This window comes from Chiloscyllium plagiosum, chromosome 17, assembly GCF_004010195.1.
Source record: "Chiloscyllium plagiosum isolate BGI_BamShark_2017 chromosome 17, ASM401019v2, whole genome shotgun sequence".
Taxonomy (NCBI): Eukaryota; Metazoa; Chordata; class Chondrichthyes; order Orectolobiformes; family Hemiscylliidae; genus Chiloscyllium; species Chiloscyllium plagiosum.
In genome coordinates this window covers 19,666,896-19,682,650 of record NC_057726.1, presented here as the reverse complement: position 1 = coordinate 19,682,650, position 15,755 = coordinate 19,666,896, and positions in this window count along the sequence as shown.

Here is a 15,755-nt window from a genome sequence, read left to right as displayed (position 1 = left end):
GTGACCTTGGACTAAGCCCCACTCTCTGCAACTGGATCCTCAGTTTCCTGACCCACAGGCCACAATCATTGAAGATTGGGGACAACATTTCATCCTTTCAATAACATTTCAACACTGGAGCCCCCAGTGGTGCGTACTCAGCCCCCCACTGTACGCACTGTATACCCATGACTGCGTCACCAAATACCAGACTAATGCCATTTACAAGTTCACTGACGACACCACCATTGTCGGTTGAATCTCAGATGGCGACAAAACAGACTACAGATGGGAGGTAGAACACCTGGAAAAATGGTGCACTGAGAACAACCGAGCTCTCAATGCCGGCAAAACCAAGGAACTCATTATTGACTTTTGGCGGGATGTTACTTATGCCCCCAACACATTAACAGCACAGAGGTGGAACGAGTGGAGAATGTCAAGCTCCTGGGAGTGGTCATCCACAACAAGCTGTCTTGGACTCTTCATGTGGATGCACTGGCTACAAAGGCCCAACAATGTCCCTTCTTCCTCAGACAGCCGAGGAAATTTGACATGATGGCGAATACCCTTGGCAACATTTATAGGTGTGCCATCGACAGCATTCTGCCTGGATGTATAACTACCTGGTGTGACAACTGTAACATTCAAGATCGGAGACGGTTATAGAAAGTGGTGAACTCGGCCTGGACAATCACAAGGGCCAACCTCCCATCTATAGAATCCATCTACCAGGCCCACTGTCAAGGAAAGGCTGCTATCATTCTCAAAGATCCATCCCATCCTGGCAATGTTTTTCTACAACCTCTACCATCGCGGAGAAGGTACAGAAGCCTGAACACACACACCAGCTAGTTTCAAACCAGTTTCTACCCTACTGTTGTTAGAATATTGAATGGACTCACAAACTCTTAACATTTGCCTGTACCTGTGTTTTTGTCTTTGCTGCTGTTTACCTATTATTTACTATCTATGCTACTTAACTCTGTGATCTGTCTATATTGCTCGCAAGACAAAACTTTACACTGTGCCTCGGTACACATGACAATAAATTCAATTCAATTCAATTCAATTAGTTTCACAGTTCTTGATGACCTTACCGAACACTGTTCAATTAATCTTAGCTCAACAGCTTGAAGAAATTGCTAATCTCCATTTTATGAAGAAGTGCTTCTTAATGCCACAACTAACTTTAAGGTTAAGTCCCCTTGTTCTGGGCTCCTACAACTGGAAATAGTTTTAGTGGTAACATTTGACTTACTTACCTTTTCCCATAACCCTGGACAACTTTGTTGATCAAGAATCTAACACAGCCCTGAATACATTCAATGACCCAGTCTCCATTGCTCTCTGGAGAAGCTAAAAATCACACAACACCAGGTTATAGTCCAACAGAACCATAACCTGCTATAGTGTGATTTTTAACTTTGTCCACCCCAGTCCAACATCGGCACCTCCAAATCTCTGGAGAAGAGACTTCCAACTATAATGGTCCCACTAAAATAAAACAATCTTTCTCATCTCAGTAGGAGATCCCTCATTGTGAAATTATCCCTCCAATTTGAGATTCCCACACAAGGAGAAAGATAATCTCATGATTTTCTTGTCAAGACCTACTCAGAACCTTACTTCACACCCCCAAGCCTTGTTTTACTTTTGATACTTTTGACCCATATGTTCAATCTTTCCTCATAAGACAACACTTTCATCCCAGAAATCAGCCTAGTGAACTTTCTTGGAATGACGTCCTCACGCAGTAAGGAGATCAATGCAATTTTGAAACTTTATTGCTGGAACAGCACAGCAGGTCAGGCAGCATCCAGGGAACAGGAGATTCGACGTTTCGGGCACAGGCCCTTCTTCAGGAATCCTGAAGAAGGGCCTGTGCCCGAAACGTCGAATCTCCTGTTCCCTGGATGCTGCCTGACCTGCTGTGCTGTTCCAGCAATAAAGTTTCAACTTTGATCTCCAGCATCTGCAGACCTCACTTTCTCCTCGATCAATGCAATTTGCAGTACTCGAGGTGTGGTCCCACCGAAATCATGAACAAGACTTGTTGTAGCAAGCTGTCCTAACTTCTAAACTCATCCCCTTTGCAGAAAAGACAAATGTTCTATTGACCCGTCTAATTATTTATTCTATCTGTGTGTTTTTTGGGATTCATGCATAAGGATTCATGCATGTTTCTGTAATGCAGCATTTTGCAGTCTTCCTCCATCAAAATGCTGTTCTGCTTTTCCATTTTTTTCCAGCCAAAGTGAACTACCTCATAACCACCACATTATACCACATACTCATAACCACCACATTATACTTTAATTGAAAAGCTTCTGTCCATTGACTTGAGCCATCTGTATCCCTTTGTCGACTAAAGACTCAAATTTTATATCAGCCATATCTTATTGAATGGTAGAGCCAGTTCAATGTGCCAGATGAACTACTTCTACTCCCATTTATGATTGAATGAACTCAGGTTTCTGTCAGAAAGTTGTAACTTCACATTCTAAGATTTTCTTTTTATTTGTGGGGTGTGGGTATCACTGCTGGCCAGCATTAATTGCCTGTCCCTAGTTGCCCTTGAGAAGATGATGGTGGACTGCCTTCTTGAACTGCTCCAGTCCCATCTGCTGTAGGTTGACCAACAATGCCATTAGGGAAAGAATTCAAGGATCTTGATCCTGCATCAGTGAAGGAATAGCAATATATTTTGACATCAGGACGGTGAGTATCTTGGAGGAGAACTTGAAGGTGGTAATGTTCCCATTTATCTGCTGCCCTTGTACTTCTAGATGGTGGTAGTTATGGATTGGGAAGGTCTGAGCATCGTTGGTGAATGTGAGTCGTGTATCTTGTAGATTAGACACACCATTAAGTGTTGGTGGTGGAGGGAGTGGATGTTTGTGGATAGAGTACCGATCAAGTGTTTCAGAGCAGTGTTGAGGGAATGATACATTGTGAGAAGTGCTGCCTTTCAGATCTGACCTGCCATTATTATAAAGAACAGAGGAGATAATCCCATGCCCTGGTGAATATTTCTCAAACATCGCCAAGACATTATGTTAATTGGTCATTATCTCATTGTTGTTTGTGGGGTCTTGTGCTGCAAATTGGCTGCTGCATTTCTGACATTATAACTATAGACTCACCAGCTTTCCATCATATTAAGGAAAATTGATAGACCCGATCATAAAGCGTGTGATAAGTGGACATTTGAATACAAATGATCTAATTGGACAAAATCAGAATGGATTTGTGAATGAATAATCAAATTTGGCTTCTTTGAAGATATTACCAACAAAATTGATAAAGGGGAGTCAATGAATGGAGAAGGCTTTTGTAAGATCTCCCATAGGTGGTTGGTTGGCAAAATTAGAGCACATGATAGAGGAGGCAATGTACTGGATTAAGGTTTGGTGAACTGATAGAACAAAAGTAGGAATAACTAGGCCATTCTCGCGATAGCAGACTGTGACTAATGGAGTACTATAAGGACCATTACTTGAACCCCAGGTATTTGCAATATTTCTATATACATATATCTATATCAACAATTTGAACAATGGGACCAAATGTAATATTTCCCAGTGTGCAGATGATACAAAGCTAAGCAGGAATGCATGCAACAAGGAAGATATAAGACATTTTAAAAAGGATTTAGACAGGCTTAGTAATGGGGCAAAATATGGGAGATGGAATATAATGTGGAAAAAATGTGAGGTTATCTATGATGGGAGGAAATGCTGTGCAGAATATGACTTAAATGATGAGAAGCTGTAAAGTTTAGATTTGCAAAGGGATTTGGGAATCATTGTCAATAAGTCATTCAAGGCGAATACACAGGTGCAACAAATCAGATAGGCAAATGGAATGTTAGTCTTTATCCCAAGAGCAGTTGAGCACAGGAGTAGAGAAGTCTTGCTTCATTTTATATGACCTAGGTTAGACTACACCTGATGTACTTTGTGCTGTTTAGGTCTCCTTACCTCAGGAAAGATATTGTTGTCATAGAAGGAGTACCATGAAGAGTGTACAATGAAGATTCATCAGACTTGTTCCTGTGATGATGGGTTTGACCTATGAATATGTTGGACAAACTGGGCCCATATTTTCTAAAGCTCAGAAGAATGAGAATTGATCTCATTATCAAAATACTTAAACAGATAGAGGGGGTAGATGATTTGCTGGTTTGTGGATTCAAGAACCAGAGGCACAGTTTAAGAGGGATGCCATTTTGGATCAAGATATGGAGAAATATTTTTATTCAGAGGTTGGGTAATCTTTGGAATTTTGTACTCCAGAGTCTTTGAGTAGATTTAAAGCAGAGATTGATAAATTTGACAATCAATGGCTTTTAGAATAGTGTGGGTAAAATGCATTGAAATGTTGGATTGGCCATGAATATGTTAAATAGTAGAGCAGATTGATGAGGCAATGGCCTAGTGATTTTATTGCTGGACTCTTAACCCAGAGGTCAGGGTAATGTTCTGGGTTCAAATGCTGCGACGACAGACGGTGGAATTTGAATACAATAAATATATCCGGAATCAAGAGGCTGTGATGATCAGAAATCCAATGTTGATAGTTGGAAAAACCCATCTGGTTCACTAACATCCTTTAGAGAACTGCTGTCCTTACCTGGTCTGGCCTACATGTGATTCCAGACCCACAACATTGTGGTTGACTCTTAACTGCCCTCTGGGCAATAAATGCTGGTTATCTAGCAATGCCGTCATCTCGTGAATGAGTAAAAGAAAACTGAAGGGCATACTCCCGTCTCGATGTCCTCATGCTCCTATGGCTGTGCAACTTGACCTTATAATTTAACCATTGTAGCTTTCCTATCGTTCCATTGGCTCTGCACTACACATTGTCCTTCCCTCTCTCAACCAATATATTTTTCATGAGTTATGATGCTCCAAACTGAATGAAGTCTGCCAAATGTAGTCTAACTGGAGCTTTATACAACTGTATCCTTTATATTTCAAGGAAGCTGAGAGATGATGGAATATCCTACCTTGAAAAAAACATCAAACCTAGCCCAAAGTTGTCATCACCAAATATCCCCTTTCCATTTGAGCATGGGATGCGGGTGACTCTGAATAGGTCAGCATCCCTATTTGCCCTGGAGAAGTTGTGTTGAAAGTAGAGATGGCTTTTGAACTGCTGCAGTCTTGGGTATATGTACACCCAGCACTGTTATGAAGGGAGTTTCAGAACTTTGACCACATGACAGTGAAGGAATCACAAAAGTGTATGACTTGGAGCGGATCTTACAGGTGGTCATAATCCTGTGCATCCACTACCCTTGTTGTTCGAGATGATGGAGGTATTGGATTTGAAAGTTACTGCTGAAGTACCCATGGGAAGATGTTGCCATCTGTCTTGAAGATGGTACATATTGCTGTCACTGTGCAGCAGTGACTAAGAAAGTAATTGTTAAAGGGAGTGAATGCCAATCGAAAAGGCTGATGTGTCCTTGCTGGTGCCAAGAGTCTTGAATGTCTTTGGAGCAGCACCCAGCCAATCAAGCAGGGAGCATTTCAGCAAATTCCTGGTTTGTACCTTGTACCTGGTGGATAGGCAGTGGGGAGACAGGAGGTGAGTTATTCACCACAGAATTCCACTGCACTTGTAGCCAGTGTTTATATAACTAGTTCAGTTCCATTCCTGGTAATGGTAAGCCCCAGAATGTTGATACAGGGCGATTTAGTGAATACCAAGGAGTAATGGCTAGATTCTCTCTTTTTGGAGATGGTCACTGCCTGGCACCTGTTAGGTGAGAGTAACTTTCTACTTGTCAGCCCAAGTCTAAATGTTAAAATCAACTAGGCGAAAGTGAGGACTGTGGATGCTGGAGATTAGAGTCGAGAGTGTGGTGCTGGAAAAGCACAGCTGGTCAGGCAGTATCTGAGGAACAGGAGAATCGATATTTCGGGCAAAAGCCCTTCATCAGGAAGTCTAAATGTTGTCAAGATCTTTTGCGCATGGACATAGATTGTTTTACTCTCTGAGAAGTCGTGAATATTGCTGTAGGTTGTTTACTGATGATTGCACATTCTCACTTCTGACCTTATGATGGAACGGAGTTACTTCATGAAGCAGCTGGACATGTTTGTGTCTACCCTTAGGATCTCCTGCAGTGATGTCCTCCAGTTGAGATGATTGATCACCAAGCACAACCATCTTGCTTTATGGTTACTGTGACCACAACCAGTAATTTCCCCAATTACAATTGATTTCAGTTTTGTTAGGGTTCCTTGATTCCACATTTGTTCAAAAGCTGCTTTGATATCAAAGTTAGTCACCTTGACCCTCCCCTCTGCAGTTCAGGTGTCTTGTCCATGTTTGGAACAAACCTGTAATGAGGTCAGGAGCTGAGTGCTGTGGTGGAACTCAAACTGTGAATCAATGAACAAGCTATTGCTGAGTTGCTTGATAGTATTATTGATGACACCTTCCATCACTTTGTTGATGATCAAGTATTAACTGATGGAGCAGCAGTTTGCCAGGTTGAGTTTGGCATATGCAGGACATACCAGGGTAATTTTCCACATTATGAGTTGATGCAGGTTTGCAACCGTATTGAAACTGCTTGGTTAGTCCTGGAGTATAAGTCATAACTTGCAGCAAGACCACCATATACCAGTCAGCCTGTAAGTCTAATGAAAGTCTAATAAGGTTCCCACGGTAGGCCATTATACAAAATACGGAGGCATGGGATTGAGGGTGATTTAGTAGTTTGGATCAGAAATTGGCTAGATGAAAAAAGTCAAAGGATGGTGATTGATGGGAAATCTTCATCCTGGAGTTCAGTTATGAGTGGTGCACCACAAGAATTTGTTTTGGGGCCACTGCTGTTTATCATTTTTTAAAACAACCTGGATGAGGGCTTGGAAGGATGGGTTAGTAAATTTGCGGATGACAGTGGGATCAGTGGAGTTCTGGATTGTGTCGAAGGGTGTTGTAGATTACAGAGGGACATAGATAAGCTGCAGAGCTAGGCTGAGAGGTGGCAAATGGAGTTTAATGCAGAAAAGTGTGTGTTGTTTCACTTTGGAAGGAACAACAGGAATGCAGAGTACTGGGCTAATGGTAAGATTCTTGGTAGTGTAGATGAGCAGAGAGATCTCTGTGTCCATAGATCCCTGAAAGTTGTCACCCAGGTTAATAGGATTGTTAAGAAGGCATACAGTGTGTTAACTTTTATTGGTAGAGGGATTGAGTTTCGGAGCCATGAGGTCATGTTGCAGCTGTACAAAGCTCTGGTGCAGCCACACTTGGAGTATTGCATATAGTTCTGGTCACCGCATTATAGAAAGGATGCGGAAGCTTTGGAAAGGGTTCACAGGAGATTTACTAGGATGTTGCCTGGTATGGAGGGAAGGTCTTATGAGGAAAAACTGAGAGACTTGAGGCTATGTTTGTTAGAGAGAAGTAGGTTGAGAGGTGACCTAATTCAGACATATAAGATAATCAGAGGATTAGATAGGGTGGATAGTGAGAGCCTTTTCGTCGGATGGTGATGGCTAACCTGAGGGGACATAGCTTTAAATTGAGCGGTGAAAGATATAGGACAGATGTCAGAGGTGTTTCTTTACTCAGAGAGTAGTAAGGGCGTGCAATGCCCTGCCTACAACACTAGTAGACTCACCAACTTTAAGAGCATTTAAATGGTCATTGGATAAACATATGGATGAAATGGAATTGTGTAGGTTAGATGGGCTTCAGATTGGTTCCACAGGTCGGCACAACATCGAGGGCTGAAGGACCTGTACTGTGCTATAATGTTCTGTGTTCTATGAAAGATGATTGATCTGAAACATAGATGAAACCAGACCTTCTTGAGTATTTCTTGCCTTTTCTAAGATGGTCATGAAGGAGTCAGTGAAACTGACAAGTGCCAAATGATATAGACAAAATACCTATTTTCAAGGCACGGGCAACTGTGTTAGAAACAGACCCTTTGGTCCAACCCGTCCATATTGACCAGCTATCCTAAATTAATTTAGTCCCATTTGCCAGCATGTGGCCCATATCCCTCTAAACCTTTCTTATTCATATACCCATGTTAAATGTTGTAATAGTACCAGTCTCCACCACTTCCTCTGGCAGCTCATTCCATACACCTGCCACTCTCTGCATGAAGAAGTTGCCCATTGGGTCTCTTTTATATCTTTCCCCTCTCACCCAAAACATAAACAGTTTGGTCTCCCCCACCCCAGGGAAAAGACCTTGTCTATTTACCCTATCCATGCCCCTCATGATTTTATAAACCTCTAAAAGGTCACCCCTCAGCCTCCGATACTCTGGGGAAAATAGCCCCAGCGTATTCAGCTTCTCCATATCGCTCAAAACCTCCAAACCTGGCAACATCGTTGTAAGTCTTTTCTGAACTCTTTCAAGGTTCACAACATTATTCCTATAGCAAGGAGACCAGATTTGCACACAGTTCCAAAAGTGGCCTAACCAATGTCCTGTACAGCCACTATATGACCTCCTAATTCCGAAACTCAATGCACTGACCAATATGCCGCCTTCACTATCCTATTTACCTGTGACTTCACTTTCAAAGAACTATGAACCTGCACTCAGAGGTCTCTTTGTTCACCAACACTGCCCGGGATCTTACCATTACGTGTATAAATCAGCCCTGATTTGCCTTTCCAAAATGCAGCTTCTCACATCTCTCTAATTTAAACTCCATCTGCTACTCCCCAGCCCATTGGCCCATCTGATCAAGATCCCCTTGTATTCTGAGGTAACCTTCTTTGCTGTCCAGTACAATTCCATCTGTAAAATAGCGTCACTAGCTCATGGCAGAAATAATTAATCCCATTCTCCCCAAACCCTGTAATTTCTCTCCATTTGAATATTTATCCAATTCACTTTTGACTGTTAATATTCAATCTGCTCCCTTCAGCTTTTTGAGAATTAAATTTCACCTCACAACAACTTGCTGTCAAAAAAAAATCTTCATCTCACCTCTGGGTCTTTTGCCAATTATTTTGAATCCAAGTACTGAGGGTACCAACTCTTCTAGCATTGGAAAGGTGCCATAGGAAAAGGAAAGTTTGTTGAAGTTGCCTGGGGTCTAGACAAGGGTATTGAGGCAGGAATGGTTCCTTTTGAATTCTGAAAGGAAAAGGAGGGAGGCAAAGCAATATTAAGGTGGCAGAAATAGAAGAGTATATTCCATTGAATTTACACACTGCTGTAGTGGAAATGGAGGACATGAAGACCCTATTCATGGTTCTGTGAGGGAGTAGAAAGGGTCTGAAGGGAAATGCTTGAAATTGAACCTTCAAAATGTGTCTGATTTAAATAAATCAGCACTATTCATTCTCCTAAATTTCACATGAGCATTTTACAATGTCTTGATATTCTCCCTAAAGCACTGTGCCAGAATAGAACATAATACTTCCTCCAGCTGAGACCAAATCATGTTTTATAAAGTTTTGGCATCCTTTCAATTAACAGGAATAAACTTTAGAGTTACCTATATGACAATAACACTGTAAACATCAGTTAATTACTTCAAGGGAGGAAGTCTTGCTACTCTCCAAAGGGAGGCTTTGGACAAAAAAAGCTTATAATTTTAAAAACATCATACATTGTATACAACATAGGAAGCAACACAGAAACGTTAGTAAGCTTATCAACCTCTCGAATCTGTTCCACCATTCAATTAGATCCTGACTGACATGTTAATTTTTGTTTTAATTCAAAGTCAATATGTAGATAAAATGCTAATAAGTCAGGTATGAACAGTGTTCAATCATACACTCTAAATATTAAGAAGTTTAATGGATTGTCTGTATAATTGGTAATTGATAACTCACCTATTGACCCTGTTGTCACATTTCTGATCTCTTTGTAAGAAGTTAGGAACAGAAGCAGAATCCAGGCCCTTCTGCAATTTAATTGAATCAAAATTGTATTAAAGAAATAATGTGAATGCCAGACACAAAAACATCTGGAAACCTTTTGTGATGGAAGTTGTGACTCAGGGAGCAGGCACAGTAAAAGGCCTTCTCTCTTTACCTCCACACCCACATCTTCAGCAAGAATGCCTTCTCCCTGCAAGGAGGCTCTTTTTCTCAACTTCTGAATTCTTATTTAATTACTCTTGCTTAACACACTATCAAGTATCTTCCACTTTTGATGACTTCCTCGTTGCTTTTTCCTGCCACTATACTTCAACATCTTCTGAATCTGATGAAGTCTCATTGATAGTTTTTCTCTTCATGTCTGCTACTCGACCTGGTGAGTGTTTCCATTTTGTTCAATTTTGAATTCAGAGCAGAATATTGTTCAAAGTACTGTTGGACTCTGAATAACCTAGCTGAGCAATTGGGTTATATTTAAGATCATTTCCAGAACTAGTCAAGACTTGTTCAAAGATTACAAATTAGTTATTGGATGAGGTAGGCTATCTCAGTTAATCTTTTGGATAGATACTGAAGTTTCTCCTTGTTAGCATCAGGAATTCCTTAAAGCTTTTTACTACTTCTATTGTTTACCTGGTTACTCTTTACTTCTTTAATGACAGTTTTTATATTGAAATGTAATCGAGAAGGAACCCATTTGACATCTCTTGTTCACACCAGCCGATAAATAATCATTCAATTTAATTCCATTTTCCAGTCCCCAGTCTCATGGGTTACAGTTCTTCTACTATATTTCCAAATACTTTGTAAATGTTATGAGTGTCACTACGTCTACCATCTTTTCAGACATCACCTTCTTGAAGAAGAGATTTTCCTTCCAATCCCCTCTAAAGCTCCAATAGTCTAGATTAAATCTATGCTACTTGGTTAATGACCATTAACCAAAAGGATTAGCGTTCTCCTATCCACTCCATCCAGACATCCCAATTTTTTCACATCAGTTAAGTCTCCCCTCACCCTCCTCTGTTCCAAAGAAATCTTTTCCAGCTTTCCTAATAAAATAATTCTCTAAACCAGACCAGACTAGACCAAACTTTATGAAAGTATAAAAGCATTGTTCATTTTCTTGTCTCAATGAGTACCTACTTATTAAATACCAGATGTTAAAATATTGGTTAGACAGCATCTGGGCATATGTTTTTTGTTTCTGGTCAGGGTTTCATACACCATCAGCTCAAACCCCATTGATTACTTGTTCCCTGCATATATGCCCCAGTTAAGTTCTCACCCAGTTATCCTCAATTAACATGTAACGGTCATCTGTTCCCAAGTTTCACATGGGTGTGGGCATCCCCGCCAAACAAATTCTACCTTTCTCTTTTCAAAATCTAAACTGTATAGAGTTTGCACTTCCTCCCTGTGTCTGTGTGGGTTTCCTCCAGATGCTCTGGTTTGTTCCCAGATTCCAAAAATATGCAGGTTAGGTGGATCGACCATGCTAAATTTCCCCCTGGTGTCCAGGGATGTGCAGGCTAGGTGGATTAGCCATTGGTAATATGGGATAGCAGAATTGCTGGGATAGGTGGGATGCTCTTCAGAGGGTTGGTGCAACTCGATGGGCCAACTGGCCTCTATCTGCACTGTTAGGGATCCTATAATTTTATGATTCTATGATTATTGTGGTACATGCCCTTCACCACTGAGTTAATACAAGGGCTTGGCCTAAATGCAGAGAAAGTGGGGCATCAAAAGCAATCCGCTGATGATAAAGATGAAGGTGAGGATGAGGACATTGACCAGGAGGGTCATCTAAGGCACCCTGATAGAACAATATATTATCAAGCATGAGAAACCAGACAGAACCTAACAAACCTGCGTCCAGGCTAAATAAGCTGGCTTAGGACTTTTTATCATTATGTTATTTTCTGTTAGTTAGATGGCAAGCAGTACTTGGTCAGTCCTCAGCACATGTAGACCTGATTAATTCTGCACTCCTTGAGCTTTTCTGTTCCTCAGTAAATGCTAACATATCCATATGATTGTATGGATGCTGTCTTTGGCTAATCCTACCCCAAAGTGTTTGTACTTTACAGGTCATCCTCATAGAAACAGCGGTCAGTGATACAGGGCAGTAACATTACATGTCACTGGGGTTTCGTGTCTTTTATCTGAGTATTGTGTAGTACAGTTCCTCATGATAGGCAGCAAGTTGGGAGCATTCCCAAGTCACCTCCTTTTCATCTTTCCATTATCGGTTAACCTTCAAAGTTTCAAAGTTACTGTGGACTGTCAAATTTCCCTGAAGTGCTAGAATATTGTGCAGGACACCTTTTAACACCAGACAAGCAGCTTACTTTGGTAGACTCCTGAGGGAGAGTGGAGATGTGGAATTGCTATTGTACAGGCCCCAGCCTTCAAATCCACCTCTTGAATAGAATGAAGGTTTTCCTGCAGAGATGTTTCCAATTAAGCCTTGACCTTTCCAATTAGGATGCTGCTTCATTGGTCCTGACTTTCCTATGTCCACATAATGGTTAGCTGATGTAGTACACTCAGGTGTAATTCCACAGATTAATTTATACTTTCAAAGTGGCCTTAGGAGATCCTTCTGCTGTCCTTCCTCCCAATATTAAAACAGTGTCTAACTGTCATATTATTTCTGTTACCTCGTCAAATTGAAGGATGTTTATTTTGAAAACTGTTTACCTCTCTTTCTACCCACTCTTACTGTATCTGTCAACATTCATAACTCTTACTACCTTTCACATTTGTTCCTCCTTATTCTTTTCCTAATGTTGATATCTTTCCACTACATTTAGGGATATAACTGCTTCCTATGATCAAGAGTATTAATCAGAGAGGTCACTTATTAACCCGCCTCATTACTTCATATGGTTCACTGAATCTTCTTTTCAGATGTTCATCTTATAAAGGCATCAATACCAATACTTCACGTCCTACTTGAAACTTTCAAGTTGCTGAATGATTATTTGTCCGTTCTTTCATTTTTACTTGGGAAATGCTCTTGTGCCAAATTTCATGCACCTCTGAGTCTTTCTAGCAACATGGACATGTAATCCAATATTGGGAATTCATCTTTTTGATTCACAAACTGCTCCCAAATTAATTTTAATAGATCTCTAATCTAATGAACATAAATCAAATAGACTAAATCCAGTAGGTTCATTTGGGGAATCTCTTATGACAAATAATTTAAAAACTAATTCCTTTTCCCAATCCCATGGGTATTCCAAAGAGTAGGCCTTAATCATGGTTTTCAGAGTCTGATGATCTTCTCCAAAGTTCCCTAAGTCTGTGGTGATACACAAGTGACTTCAAATGTTTTATATCCAAACTGCTAATGATTTCTTGGAAAACTTTAGACAGAAAGTTAGAACCCTACTCAGACTGTATCTCAATTGATAGTCCATGAGTAAAAAATCAAGTTAACATTTCCATTAATATCCTAGCTATAATTATTTTTCAAGGAATAGCTTCTGGGAATTGGATTGTCATATCCATACTTTAAAGAACTTAATGATAATTTGCTTTCATTTTTGGTAATGGTCCTACACAGTCTACTTGCGCTCGACCGAATATTTCTTCAAAACTGGTATGGGTATCATATTTGCTGACCTGGTTAAATGTTGATGTTTTCCAACCACCTGAGATGTTTGACAATGTTTTGTAGAACTACTATGACTTTATTAAGTCTTGGCATGTAAGGTGCCTGTCTAATGATGCCTGTCTTTCCCATACTCTGGCCTGTCCTGTCATAGGAGCTTGATGTGCTACTCACGATATTTTGTTGCAATATCTGGTCTGTACCAAAATTTGATGGACAACCTTTTGTTCTTCACTTGGACATCAGTAAGGATGTCTCCACTTCTTCATCAGGACTCCACATTTCATATAATAATGCTTTGGAATTCTTTCGGCTTCAGTGCTCGCTGCCAATACTAACCTATTTGACTCAGTTTTGCTTCATGGACCTCAATTAATGAAGACATGCTATTCTCATTCCTAAATGGAATTTTAGCTACCCTAATGAATGCTTTTGGCATCGCTCTGGCCTCTGATGATAGATTTTGTTTCGCCATTGCTCTGGTCACTACACATACCCAGAGCCTATTCTTGTTCCTTGAGAAGGTGGTGGTGAACTGCCTTCTTAAATTGCTGCAGTCCATGTGCTTGCTACTGTTTGATTTCTTTAGCCTTAATTGGACTTTCCATAATTATAGGTGAAGTTATAACATTCACTCCTGCTAAATCATTCCCCAGAAGTAAATCAACTCTGTTTGCAGGTAATTTCTTAAGTAACCTGACTACCACTAGTCCAGCCTAGAAGTCAAACTCCAATTGGACTTTGTGCAATGGAATCCACATACACTATCCCATACCAAAATTTTGGCTTTCATTATACTCTAAACCCTTCCCCAGCAAGAGAATTTGAGTATGTGGTGAGTTTGTATCCCTTACTTTGCTTATAGACTTATGTACTTCATTTAAAGGAAAGGGGATTATCTTCCTTTTTGACAAAAACCCTTCATATCTCTCATCTACCTTATGTACCTCTACACTCACAACCATGTTTAAATCCAGTCTCTTGATTGTATTTGAGCTACAATTTGATCTGTGGCTTTTTCCTTTTGAGTTTATTTTTCAGACTAATTCTTATGAACTCTGATCAGTCCCATGGGTTTTCCACACAACTTCCAACATTCTGAACAAATGTGTCCCATATTGTTATAATGGAAACACATTGGCCTCCAATTTTTATCTCCGCCCTCCGTACTTTGCCTTCTAATCTGAGGAGGATACTTTAGAACATTTCCAACTATTTATTCTTTACGCAGGCTACTTGCTGTTATTTCACTCTCCCGTTTTCTATCCTTTCTGAATTAAAAAACGTGATATGGAAAATGTTTGTTTTATGGGTTAGCTCATGATTGTCAGACATTATTGTTGCCTGTCCAGCAGACATCATTGTTGCCTGCCCAGCAGTTGTAACCCTTTGATCCACAAATGGGTTCTTATTACAGAAGATTTTTCAATTCCTCTAAGAGAATTTATATGTGGTTTCAATTTCTAATGCTACTGTAGTTGCTACCACTATGCAGACTGAAGACAGCAAAGGAGTCCCATGGAACTAAATTGAGTAAGGGAACTCATGGGCCAATTTCCAAGAGAGTGTACACCCAGGAAAGTCCACCCTTCTTTTTATTTTTTTTCCTGTTTTTTTGCCCTTTTTTTCTTTAACCCCCACACTACCATCTAAGTGCGGTAGTGCTTATTTTTTTTTCCCAGCACCCATGGTTTGTGTGTGCAGGTGTGAGACACAGTGAAAGACACAAAGTGCACGAATCTTTATTCAAATTCCACCACCAGGAAGATAGGAAAACACCTGGGTGGCCAGTGGCAAACACTGCCCTTCACATCAAAGGGCAGTGCTGTGTGATCAAAAACAGTGAAGGGGGGGGTAGGGACTAAATCAAAATAGAAGGAAAGTCCACCTTTTTTTTAAAAAAACAGTGAAGGGGAGGGTAGGGACTAAATCAAAATAGAGTTGGATGGAACTCCTCTTTGTTTTTATTTTAGTTTTCTTTCTTTTTCTTTTTCTTTGTGCAAACGCCCAAAATCTCCTGTTTATTTATTTTTTTCTCTTTTTTCTTTTTTTTTTCCTTTTTTTTAACCCCCACACTACCACCTAAGTGCGGTAGTGCTTATTTTTTCCCAGCACCCATGGTGTGTGTGGTATAGATGTGAGACACAGTGAAAGACACAAAGTGCACAAATCTTTATTCAAATTCCACCACCAGGAAGATAGGAAAACACCCGGGTGGCCAGTGACAAACACTGCCCTTCACATCAAAGGGCAATGCTGTGTGA